Genomic DNA, 12,432 nt, shown 5'->3' with positions numbered 1-12,432 from the left:
ACATTCACCAACTAAAAATATAGCAAGGGAAGCAGGGATCGTATCCACAGGGAAACAATGTTCTTTCTACTATTAATTAACTAATCTAGACTACTGGTAACAAAGAATTGGATTGGTTTGTATATTAAGCTAAGGCAAATAATCAAACTGGAATATAACAATATTAAGGGAATCTAGGGCAGCGGTTCACCACAAATGCAGACCGGGATTGGACAACGGACAATAACAATTAATTAACAATCATAACTAGGAAAACATGCATCTCTCTGTTAGGTTATGATACATATGACATTTACATAAATCATGCGGAAACAACCATTAACCCAGGAATCATATTATTTACACATAATCATATAGCATAATTAGATGCATACTCTTTGTTGCGTGCCCTCCCTAGCTGCGCCCGAACCGAACAAGAACAAGTCTTTTAGGACTCCAAATGTCGTCCCTCCGTAGATAGTCCACAGCACGTCCGGATCCGCCTTAAGATTGACCAACTAGAATCGCCCTTAAGGTACTAGAAAATTCGGCACTTTTATGAGCAAGATGTGTTTTAATTTTCTCTCAAAAAACTCACTTTTGAATACTTTGAAACTTGTATATAAATTATGACCCCTAGGCCTTTATTTATAGAGTTATGGAAAAGGAATCGTAATCCTAGTAGGATGCGAATTAATTGGAATTAGAATCCTACATGAATTCTATTTAATTAATTTATCCAATTAGGAATAGACATTTAATCATACACTGACTCTTGCAGATTCAGGAATCACGCATGAGCACAAACTCACACACACACGGCAGCCACAAGGACTGCCCATGCGTGCGAGCTGCAGCCCACGCAGCAAGGCCCACGCTTCCGTGGCCTTGGCGCGCGCTGGGCTTGTGGCGTGCGTGCTTGCTGGGCGACGGCCTGGCTTCGTGCTGGGCCTTCGTCCGGCAGGCCTCGTCCGATGCTAATTCGTACGATACGCTTCCGATTAAATTTCCATTTCCGGAATCTATTTCCGATACGAACAATATTTAATATTTCCGATTCCGGAATTAATTTCCGTTTCGAACAAATATTTAATATTTCCGTTTCCGGAATTATTTTCCGATTCCGGCAATATTTCCGATTCTGACAATATTTCCGTTTCCGGCAATATTTCCGATTCTGGTAATATTTCCATTTCCAATAATATTTTCCGATACGTACCATGTTTCCGTTTCCGGCAACATCTACGACTTGGATAATATTCATATTTCCGATACGATCCATATTTCCGTTTCCGGCAATATCATCGTTTCCGGAGTATTCATTTCTTGCCTGTGACGATCTTAGCTCCCACTGAAACCAAGATCCGTCGGTTCCGAATATTCATAGATGGAGTATTTAATGACATTAAATACTTGATCCGTTTACGTACTATTTGTGTGACCCTACGGGTTCAGTCAAGAGTAAGCTGTGGATTAATATCATTAATTCCACTTGAACTGAAGCGGCCTCTAGCTAGGCATTCAGCTCACTTGATCTCACTGAATTATTAACTTGTTAATTAATACTGAACCGCATTTATTAGACTTAACATAGAATGCATACTTGGACCAAGGGCATTATTTCCTTCAGTCTCCCACTTGTCCTTAGGGACAAGTGTGCATTTCCTAATTCCTTTGTCGCTCGATGCTTGCTCTTGAACATAAGGTAAGAGTTGTCATCCTTATTATGTCCAGAGGTGTTCCTCGGTTTCAGAGTTCAACTGATCAAATAAACAGATAATCATAGCCTATGATTCATCCGAGCACGGCCATGCATTTCACAGTTTCTAGCTCTCCGAGTGGCCTTGTACAACTTTTAAGCATCTCATCCCGATTTATGGGAGGACAATCCCAATCTTGCGATCTTGAGATTAGACTTCGTTTGATAGGTGATTACCTGAGCGTTGCCTTTATAGCCTCCTTTTACGGTGCGACGGTTGGTCAACGTCAAAGCAACCAGTTCTCAAACAAGTAATCTCAAATCACTCAGGTATTGAGGATTTAGTGTCTAATAATTTAATGAAATTTACTTATGACAGACTTTCATCTCTTACAGTAAAGTTTCATAGGTCTTGTCCGATACTAGTCTTCCCAAAGTAAGTATCTATGCAAATGATTATGACATTGCCATGTCCACATAGTTCAAGAAACAGAACTACTAGTCATCTTGCATTCTAATCGTCTAACGTTTTCTATGCGTCCAATTTTATAGAAAACTCCGATTAGGGACCATTTTCAACCTTTGACATTCAAGTTCACTTGATAGACATTTCTTAGTCACAGGACTGGTCCTGACAGTCTATCTTGAATATATCGTCAAGTTGAAGGGACTCATCATTTAATAAACCACAAATTAAATGGAAAAATGAATTTCTTTCATTTATTGTGAATGATTAACCAATAATGTTTTACAAAGATTTAAACTCTAAAACTTTAAAACATTAAACAGAGACATCAAAGCCATTCTCCAATATGCTTGATTCCCATAGCTGCAGTGTGCGAGTTGTGCTTCGCTTGCGGCAGAGGTTTAGTTAATGGATCTGATATGTTGTCATCAGTTCCAATTTTGCTTATCTCGACTTCTTTTCTTTCAACGAACTCTCGTAGAAGGTGAAATCTACGAAGTACATGCTTGACTCTCTGGTGGTGTCTAGGCTCTTTTGCCTGTGCAATAGCTCCGTTATTATCACAATACAGGGCTATTGGTCCTTTAATGGAGGGGACTACACCAAGTTCTCCTATGAACTTCCTTAGCCATATAGCTTCCTTTGCTGCTTCATGTGCAGCAATGTACTCCGCTTCAGTTGTAGAATCCGCAATGGTGCTTTGCTTAGCACTTTTCCAGCTTACTGCTCCTCCGTTGAGGCAGAAGACAAACCCAGACTGTGATCTGAAATCATCTTTGTCGGTTTGGAAACTTGCGTCCGTATAGCCTTTAACAATTAATTCATCATCTCCACCATAGACCAGGAAGTCATCTTTGTGCCTTTTCAGGTACTTCAGAATGTTCTTGGCAGCAGTCCAATGCGCCTCTCCTGGGTCTGACTGGTATCTGCTCGTAGCACTGAGTGCGTACGCAACATCCGGGCGTGTACATATCATAGCATACATTATTGAACCAATCAATGATGCATATGGAATCCCATTCATTCGTCTACGCTCATCAAGTGTTTTTGGGCACTGAGTCTTGCTTAGAGTCATTCCATGAGACATGGGTAGGTAGCCTCGCTTGGAGTCCGCCATCTTGAACCTATCAAGCACCTTATTGATATAAGTGCTTTGACTAAGTCCAATCATCCTTTTAGATCTATCTCTGTAAATCTTGATGCCCAATATGTACTGTGCTTCTCCTAGATCCTTCATCGAAAAACATTTCCCAAGCCAAATCTTGACAGAGTTCAACATAGGAATGTCATTTCCGATAAGCAATATGTCGTCGACATATAATACTAGGAAAGCAATTTTGCTCCCACTGACCTTCTTGTATACACAAGATTCGTCTGCGTTTCTTGATGAAACCAAAGTCACTGACTGCTTCATCAAAACGTATATTCCAGCTCCTGGATGCCTGCTTCAATCCGTAGATTGATTTCTTTAGCTTGCATACCTTTTTAGCATTCTTTGGATCCTCAAAACCTTCAGGCTGTGTCATAAACACAGTTTCTGTTAAAACGCCGTTTAAGAAAGCAGTTTTGACATCCATCTGCCATATTTCGTAATCGTAATATGCAGCGATTGCTAACATTATTCGAATAGACTTTAGCATTGCAACTGGTGAAAAGGTTTCATCGTAATCCACACCGTGGACTTGCCTGTAACCTTTTGCAACCAATCTAGCTTTGAAAACTTCAAGTTTCCCATCCTTGTCCTTTTTCAGTTTGAAAACCCATTTGCTTCCAATGGCTTGGTAGCCATCTGGCAAATCGACCAAATCCCATACTTGGTTTTCAGACATGGAGTCTAATTCAGATTGCATGGCTTCTTGCCATTGCTTGGAGCTAGGGCTCGTCATAGCTTGCTTGTAAGTCGCAGGTTCATCACTTTCAAGTAATAGAACGTCATAGCTCTCGTTCGTCAAAATACCTAAGTACCTTTCCGGTTGAGATCTATATCTTTGCGATCTACGCGGGGTAACATTTCTAGATTGACCATGATTCTTACCAGATTCTTCTAAAGATCTCTGAGTTTCATCCTGAATGTCATCTTGAGCATTCTCTAGAGTTTGTTGTTCGACTCGAATTTCTTCGAGGTCTACTTTTCTCCCACTTGTCATTTTGGAAATGTGATCCTTCTCCAAAAAGACACCATCTCGAGCAACAAACACTTTGTTCTCAGATGTATTGTAGAAGTAATACCCCTTTGTTTCCTTTGGATAGCCCACAAGGATACATTTGTCAGATTTTGGATGAAGTTTGTCTGAAATTAATCGTTTGACGTATACTTCACATCCCCAAATCTTAAGAAAAGACACATTTGGAGGCTTTCCAAACCATAATTCGTATGGAGTCTTTTCGACAGCTTTAGACGGAGCTCTATTTATAGTGAGTGCAGCTGTATTTAGTGCATGTCCCCAAAATTCTAATGGAAGTTCGGCCTGACCCATCATTGACCTGACCATGTCTAGCAAGGTTCTGTTCCTCCGTTCTGACACACCGTTCCATTGTGGTGTTCCAGGAGGAGTCAATTCTGATAGAATTCCACATTCTTTCAGATGGTCATCAAATTCATAGCTCAGATATTCACCGCCTCTATCAGACCGCAGTGCCTTAATCTTCTTGCCTAATTGATTCTCTACTTCACTCTGAAATTCCTTGAATTTGTCAAAGGATTCAGACTTATGCTTCATTAGGTAGACATAACCATACCTACTGAAGTCATCAGTGAAAGTGATAAAGTAGCTGAAACCACCTCTAGCATTTGTACTCATTGGTCCACATACATCTGTATGGATTAAACCCAATAGTTCATTTGCTCTTTCTCCAACTTTAGAGAAAGGTTGCTTTGTCATTTTGCCAAGTAAACATGATTCGCATTTACCATAATCCTCTAAGTCAAATGGTTCTAGAATTCCTTCCCTTTGAAGTCTTTCTAAGCGTTTCAAGTTTATATGGCCTAATCGACAATGCCACAGATAGGTGAGATCTGAATCATCCTTTTTGGCCTTTTTGGTATTTATGTTATATACTTGTTTGTCGTGATCTAATAAATAAAGTCCATTGACTAATCTAGCAGATCCATAAAACATCTCTTTAAAATAAAACGAACAACTATTGTCTTTTATTATAAAGGAAAATCCCTTAGCATCTAAGCAAGAAACTGAAATGATGTTTTTGGTAAGACTTGGAACATGGAAACATTCTTCCAGTTCCAAAACTAGCCCGGAGGGCAACGACAAATAGTAAGTTCCTACGGCTAATGCAGCAATCCGTGCTCCATTTCCCACTCGTAGGTCGACTTCTCCCTTGCTTAACTTTCTACTTCTTCTTAGTCCCTGTGGATTGGAACATAAGTGTGAGCCACAACCTGTATCTAATACCCAAGAAGTTGAATTAGCAAGTATACAGTCTATAACGAAAATACCTGAAGATGGAACGACTGTTCCGTTCTTCTGATCTTCCTTTAGCTTCAAGCAATCTCTCTTCCAATGCCCCTTCTTTTTGCAGTAGAAGCATTCGGATTCAGAAGTGGGTTGACTGACCTTCCTCTTTGCAGATTTGGCGCCAGTTTGCTTAGTTGGGCTGGCCTTGTTGCCACCTTTCTTAGCATTCCTCTTCTTTCCAGATTTCTTGAACTTGCCCCCACGCACCATAAGCACATCCTGCTTATCACTTTTGAGCGTCTTTTCAGCGGTCTTCAGCATACCGTGAAGCTCAGTGAGCGTTTTGTCCAGACTATTCATACTGTAGTTCAGTTTGAACTGATCATACCCGCTATGAAGAGAATGGAGGATGGTGTCTATAGCCATTTCCTGAGAAAATTGCTGATCCAGCCGACTCATATTCTCAATGAGTCCAATCATTTTGAGAACATGTGGACTTACGGGCTCGCCTTTCTTAAGCTTGGTCTCAAGAATTTGCCTATGAGTCTCGAATCTTTCGACTCGAGCCAGATCTTGGAACATGTTCTTCAACTCACTGATGATTGTGAAAGCATCTGAGTTGATGAACGTTTTCTGCAGATCCGCACTCATAGTGGCGAGCATTAGACATTTCACATCCTTGTTGGCATCAATCCAACGATTGAGGGCTGCCTGAGTGATCCCGTCGCCTGGAGCTTCGGGCATCGCCTCATCTAGGACATACTCCTTTTCTTCCTGCATAAGAACTATTTGCAAGTTCCTTTGCCAGTCAAGGAAGTTTTTCCCGTTCAACTTCTCCTTTTCGAGAATTGATCGAATGTTGAATGAATTGTTGTTTGCCATATTAAAAACTACAATTGAAAAGAATAAACAAATAAATAACCATTCACAGTTTCTCTTAATAAACTTAAATTCTAGCATACATGCATAATTCAATGTTTATTAAGCATTTTATTCAAGTTATGTGTTCCGGCAGGTGTGAATAAAATGATTCCAAGATCCTAAAATCATTGAAGAACTAAGCACAGTTTGTCGACTTAATCCTAGAACATCTTAGGTAAGCAAAAGCCTTTTGCTAATAGTCTAGAAACTATTCTTGGTTGATAGGTACGTCTAAGAACTTATTAGGTAAACCTATCGAATTTGCCACGACATAAAAGGACTCCTTACTTATATCGTTGAGTTTCACCAAAACTAACATGTACTCACAATTATTTGTGTACCTTGCCCCTTTAGGACCAATAAGTAACACCTCGCTGAGCGAAAACTATTACTAGATTGATGTAAAGGATATCCAAGCAAGTGTATATTTTGGCATGGCACCTTTTAACTCAATTTTTAAGTTTGGAACTTAAGGCTCTTACTATGTTGGTTAGATTTTAAGTGAACTAAAATCCTTAATCATGCAACATAATCAAGCTTTTGATCTCATGCATTTTAAGACATATTTAAAGCAATAAATAACTTAAAACATGCATAAGATATTTGTGATCTAGTATGGCCCGACTTCATCTTGAAGCTTTGACTTCAAAGTCCGTCTTGAAAATCTCCGTGGGAGGCACCATTTTCTTCAAATAGGATAAGCTATAACTAATTACAACTATTTGATGGTTCGCAGACCATATTTGAATTGAAAAATAACTTTGGTACTTTAGACCAATTACATTCAAATTAATGGTACGCAGACCATATTTTCTATCCTATTTGGGCCATACTAGTCACTTCATAACCTGCAAAACAGTACATATACAATATATACCATTCACCCATTCATTATCATGAATGGCCCACATAGCTGGTTAGTAAAACACATTATGCATCACGTAAACATTTGCAGCAATTAATCAAGGTCACCAATAATCTACCAATTATTCAGTCCTTATTAATTCTAATCGAGTTGTTTTAACCTTAAGGATTTGTAGACCTAATCAAGAGTTTATGACTAAAAACGCTCCCACTCAAACCAATAAATTCATATGCTTTACTAATTTTAAACATAAAATTGTATTTCTAGTCTAACCGGAAACATACAAATTTAATTAAAATTTAAAGCTCATATAAATTTATAATTGAATCCAAAATTTAATTTAATTTCAGTCGCATTTAAATTAATTCATGATTTTAATTTTAGTAAAATAATTAGAATAAATTTCATTTATTATAATTATAATATTCAAAATTAAAATCCAAGAAATTAATTCAAATTATTAATTTTAAAATTAATTAAAATTACGTGAACTGAAATTTTCAAATTAAACATTCAAAACGATCTAATCGTAATGCAAACACCCTACGCGTTGCACGCCCATGGGCCGTACGCACACAGCCATTGCTGGCCATGTGCGCGCAGCCCATGCGCTCGTAGCATAGCTGCTGCTGTCCCAACGCAAGCCTCCGCATAGCGCCCATCGCACGCGAGCTATCGCTCGCAGCGCGCGCGCGCGACATCGCTCGCTGGCGCGCGAGATCGCTCGCTGGGCGCGCAAGCTCGCTCGCTGCGCGCGCGAGCCATCGCTCGCTGGGGCGCGAGATTGCTCGCTGGCGCGCGAGATCGCTCGCTGCGCGCGCGCGAGCCATCGCTCGCTGGTGCGCGACATCGCTCGCTGGGCGAGCGACATCGCGCGCTGCGCGCGCGAGCAGTGCTGGGCGCAGCGCTCGTGGCACGCGAGCTTGCGCTCGCTGCGCGCGAGGCTGCGCGCACTTGTGCGAGGCAGCGCGCGTTGTGGCGCAGCTCGCTTGCTGCCCACACGCGACTGCCTTGGCTCGCCCCTCGCCCATGCCCATACGTTCATTGCTCGTGGCACACGACACAAGGCAGGGCTGCTGCCTTGCGCTCGTGTACTACGCCCTTGCTCATTGCATTCGTGCCGCACGGGCGACGAGCTCCCTTGCTCGTCGTCGCATGCCCGCATTATACAACACCCCTTAAGGGTAACACGAAGCGTCCATTGCTTCGTGCGTGCAAGTTATTTGAACGAATCGCAAGAAAATTTAAAATTTATATTTAAAATTAATGACAAATTAATAAATATTATTAATTTCATAATTTTAGGGCGAAAAATCGAAAATTTATTATCCAATTGATTTCCGATTGTTATGGATTCAAGTCTAGGTCATAAAAATTTAAAATTTATCGTAAATTTACAATTTTTATGGTGGTTTTTAATCATAGGTTTCTAATTAAATTATAATTAATTATGAAAATCAAATTAATTCTAAATTATTCTAATTTTCAACAAATTAATCATAATTACAAATTAGATTGCATAATTAACAAGACTAGGCATTCAAACTTGTTAAACATATGCAGTAGGTCAATCAAAAATTCAAGATTTATCAACAGGAATCGCAAATATTTAATTTAACATCTTAAATTTACGAAATTTTGCATCCGAAAAACTAAAACCTTCGAAAAGTCATAGTTAGGCTTCGAATTTGAGAATTCTGGGTTCGGCAGAAAAATACTATTTTTGTCAAAATTTTAGAATGCCTTTTACATGCGGAATTGACACAAAAATCACTCAATTCGGATGAGTAATGAAGAAACTGCCGAAAAACTGCGTACATATAATTAAATAAACGCAATTTGCAATTAATTAACAATTACGAAAATTAATCACCCCTTTTAATTCTTGCAAATTTGTAATATTTAACCATGTTCATGCAATTTAGATTATGAAAATAATAAGGGGCTCGTGATACCACTGTTAGGTTATGATACATATGACATTTACATAAATCATGCGGAAACAACCATTAACCCAGGAATCATATTATTTACACATAATCATATAGCATAATTAGATGCATACTCTTTGTTGCGTGCCCTCCCTAGCTGCGCCCGAACCGAACAAGAACAAGTCTTTTAGGACTCCAAATGTCGTCCCTCCGTAGATAGTCCACAGCACGTCCGGATCCGCCTTAAGATTGACCAACTAGAATCGCCCTTAAGGTACTAGAAAATTCGGCACTTTTATGAGCAAGATGTGTTTTAATTTTCTCTCAAAAAACTCACTTTTGAATACTTTGAAACTTGTATATAAATTATGACCCCTAGGCCTTTATTTATAGAGTTATGGAAAAGGAATCGTAATCCTAGTAGGATGCGAATTAATTGGAATTAGAATCCTACATGAATTCTATTTAATTAATTTATCCAATTAGGAATAGACATTTAATCATACACTGACTCTTGCAGATTCAGGAATCACGCATGAGCACAAACTCACACACACACGGCAGCCACAAGGACTGCCCATGCGTGCGAGCTGCAGCCCACGCAGCAAGGCCCACGCTTCCGTGGCCTTGGCGCGCGCTGGGCTTGTGGCGTGCGTGCTTGCTGGGCGACGGCCTGGCTTCGTGCTGGGCCTTCGTCCGGCAGGCCTCGTCCGATGCTAATTCGTACGATACGCTTCCGATTAAATTTCCATTTCCGGAATCTATTTCCGATACGAACAATATTTAATATTTCCGATTCCGGAATTAATTTCCGTTTCGAACAAATATTTAATATTTCCGTTTCCGGAATTATTTTCCGATTCCGGCAATATTTCCGATTCTGACAATATTTCCGTTTCCGGCAATATTTCCGATTCTGGTAATATTTCCATTTCCAATAATATTTTCCGATACGTACCATGTTTCCGTTTCCGGCAACATCTACGACTTGGATAATATTCATATTTCCGATACGATCCATATTTCCGTTTCCGGCAATATCATCGTTTCCGGAGTATTCATTTCTTGCCTGTGACGATCTTAGCTCCCACTGAAACCAAGATCCGTCGGTTCCGAATATTCATAGATGGAGTATTTAATGCCATTAAATACTTGATCCGTTTACGTACTATTTGTGTGACCCTACGGGTTCAGTCAAGAGTAAGCTGTGGATTAATATCATTAATTCCACTTGAACTGAAGCGGCCTCTAGCTAGGCATTCAGCTCACTTGATCTCACTGAATTATTAACTTGTTAATTAATACTGAACCGCATTTATTAGACTTAACATAGAATGCATACTTGGACCAAGGGCATTATTTCCTTCACTCTCGAATCTTATGAATTCCTTAGGATAGAACAACCAGCGGGCTCTCGCTACGTACTAGAAATAATTCCTATCTAATAGCCACAGACCAAAAACATCAGATTTATACCTCTCGGCGCATAATCTAAGGTTAATCAAACTCAAATCAAAATAGTCCGGCCGAACAGAATTGACGAGCAATAATAATAAGCTATAGAAATTATAATCAATCAATCAAATAATCAAATCCACATATAATCCCAATCATGCATTCATGGATCCCCTAAACCCTAGAAATTAAACTACTCACTCATGATAACTAATAACAAAGCGATTAACATAATGGAAAACATGATCAAAGCAATAGAATAAATTAAAGTAAGAAACAATACCTAATTCTCCCACAATGGAAATTGAAAGCTTGTGTTTTTATATCAATCGAACTAAGTGTTTGAATTAATGTAGAGAGGAAATAAAACTTAGAAAAATAAACTAAGGGTTTAGTGCTGGAAAATAAGATGATCCTAAAAAAAATAAAACAAGTTTGCTTATATAGTTTTGCCAAAATAAGGCCTAAAAACGGAATTAAAAACGCGAAAAACTGCTGGAGGTTGGCGTCGCCCGATCGGGCGACGCATCGCCCGATCGGGCGAATCACTCGATAGTCGGCCCGATCGGGCCAAAATCCGCCCGATCGGGCGGATTGCGAAATCTCCATAAAGCCTCCAGATTGACCGCCCGATCCGGATCGGGCGAGCTGCGCCCGATCGGGCGCGCGTTGATGAACTTGGCTTGCTTATACTTCCGCCCGATGGTTGCATTTCGCCCTCAGCTTCCAGGGCGATTTGCAATCTTCAAGGTATGTCGCCCGTATCACCAAGTCTAACTCCCGGGGCTCAACCATAAGCATCTAAGGCTCCCGAAAGTCGACGATGGAGGTCCCGAACTTCTCGGACTCATATAGTGGCCTTGATCAACAATGAAACGGGTCTAAAACGACCAATTTCTCATAATCAAACCTGAAACTCAAGGCACACTCAATAACACACATTAGTACTAGAAACGGCTCCTAAGAGCACGTTTGATACATAAAATTACTAAGGGACGGGGGTAAAAAACTCTATATAAAACGCATATATCAGATTTGAGGTCGAAAATGTGTAAATATTTTTGCAGGTACACGAGGGTGATAGATGTTTGACCAGGTACACGAGGATGTTTGACCAACTGCAGCAACTCGTTCCCATTTCTCAAGACACTGGCTGACATCTCAGGCTGACCATTAAATCGTTACCAAACCTTAGCATTCCTTATTTTTTGCCCAGTCCTTGCTCGAGATCTTTGGTTTTGGGAGCTATTCTTTGGAAATACTGCTAATTGGATCTCACAAATCGCAGTTGACGCTGGACAATATTTACACATTTGACTGATAATGCCTGTTAATATGGCATTGTTGATGATATATATGGATATGGGCTGTTCCGCATGCGCATGTGTAAATATTGTTGTAATTTTCATAAGAAATAGTGACAGTCAAAGAAAATACAACTATTATTCTAATGGAAGCCAGACAATAGTAGAATGTTAGTTTCTTTTCGATACGTGTACGTACAACTATAATGTCTCCTCCTTGTACTCTTAAGAATTATTTTCATAGTGTTTTTCTATAATGTAATAAGACTACATATACTGGAACATTCCTGTTTTATATCAAAGCCAATGTTTAGGAATTTGTTACAACTTTCAAGTACACAAACAAAAGTACATGAACAACGGCTAGGGGGCTTTTATAGCCTACCAGAACCAACGACC

This window comes from Spinacia oleracea, chromosome 3 (genome assembly GCF_020520425.1).
Source record: "Spinacia oleracea cultivar Varoflay chromosome 3, BTI_SOV_V1, whole genome shotgun sequence".
In the NCBI taxonomy this organism is placed as follows: Eukaryota; Viridiplantae; Streptophyta; class Magnoliopsida; order Caryophyllales; family Amaranthaceae; genus Spinacia; species Spinacia oleracea.
This window is presented reverse-complemented; position numbering follows the sequence as displayed.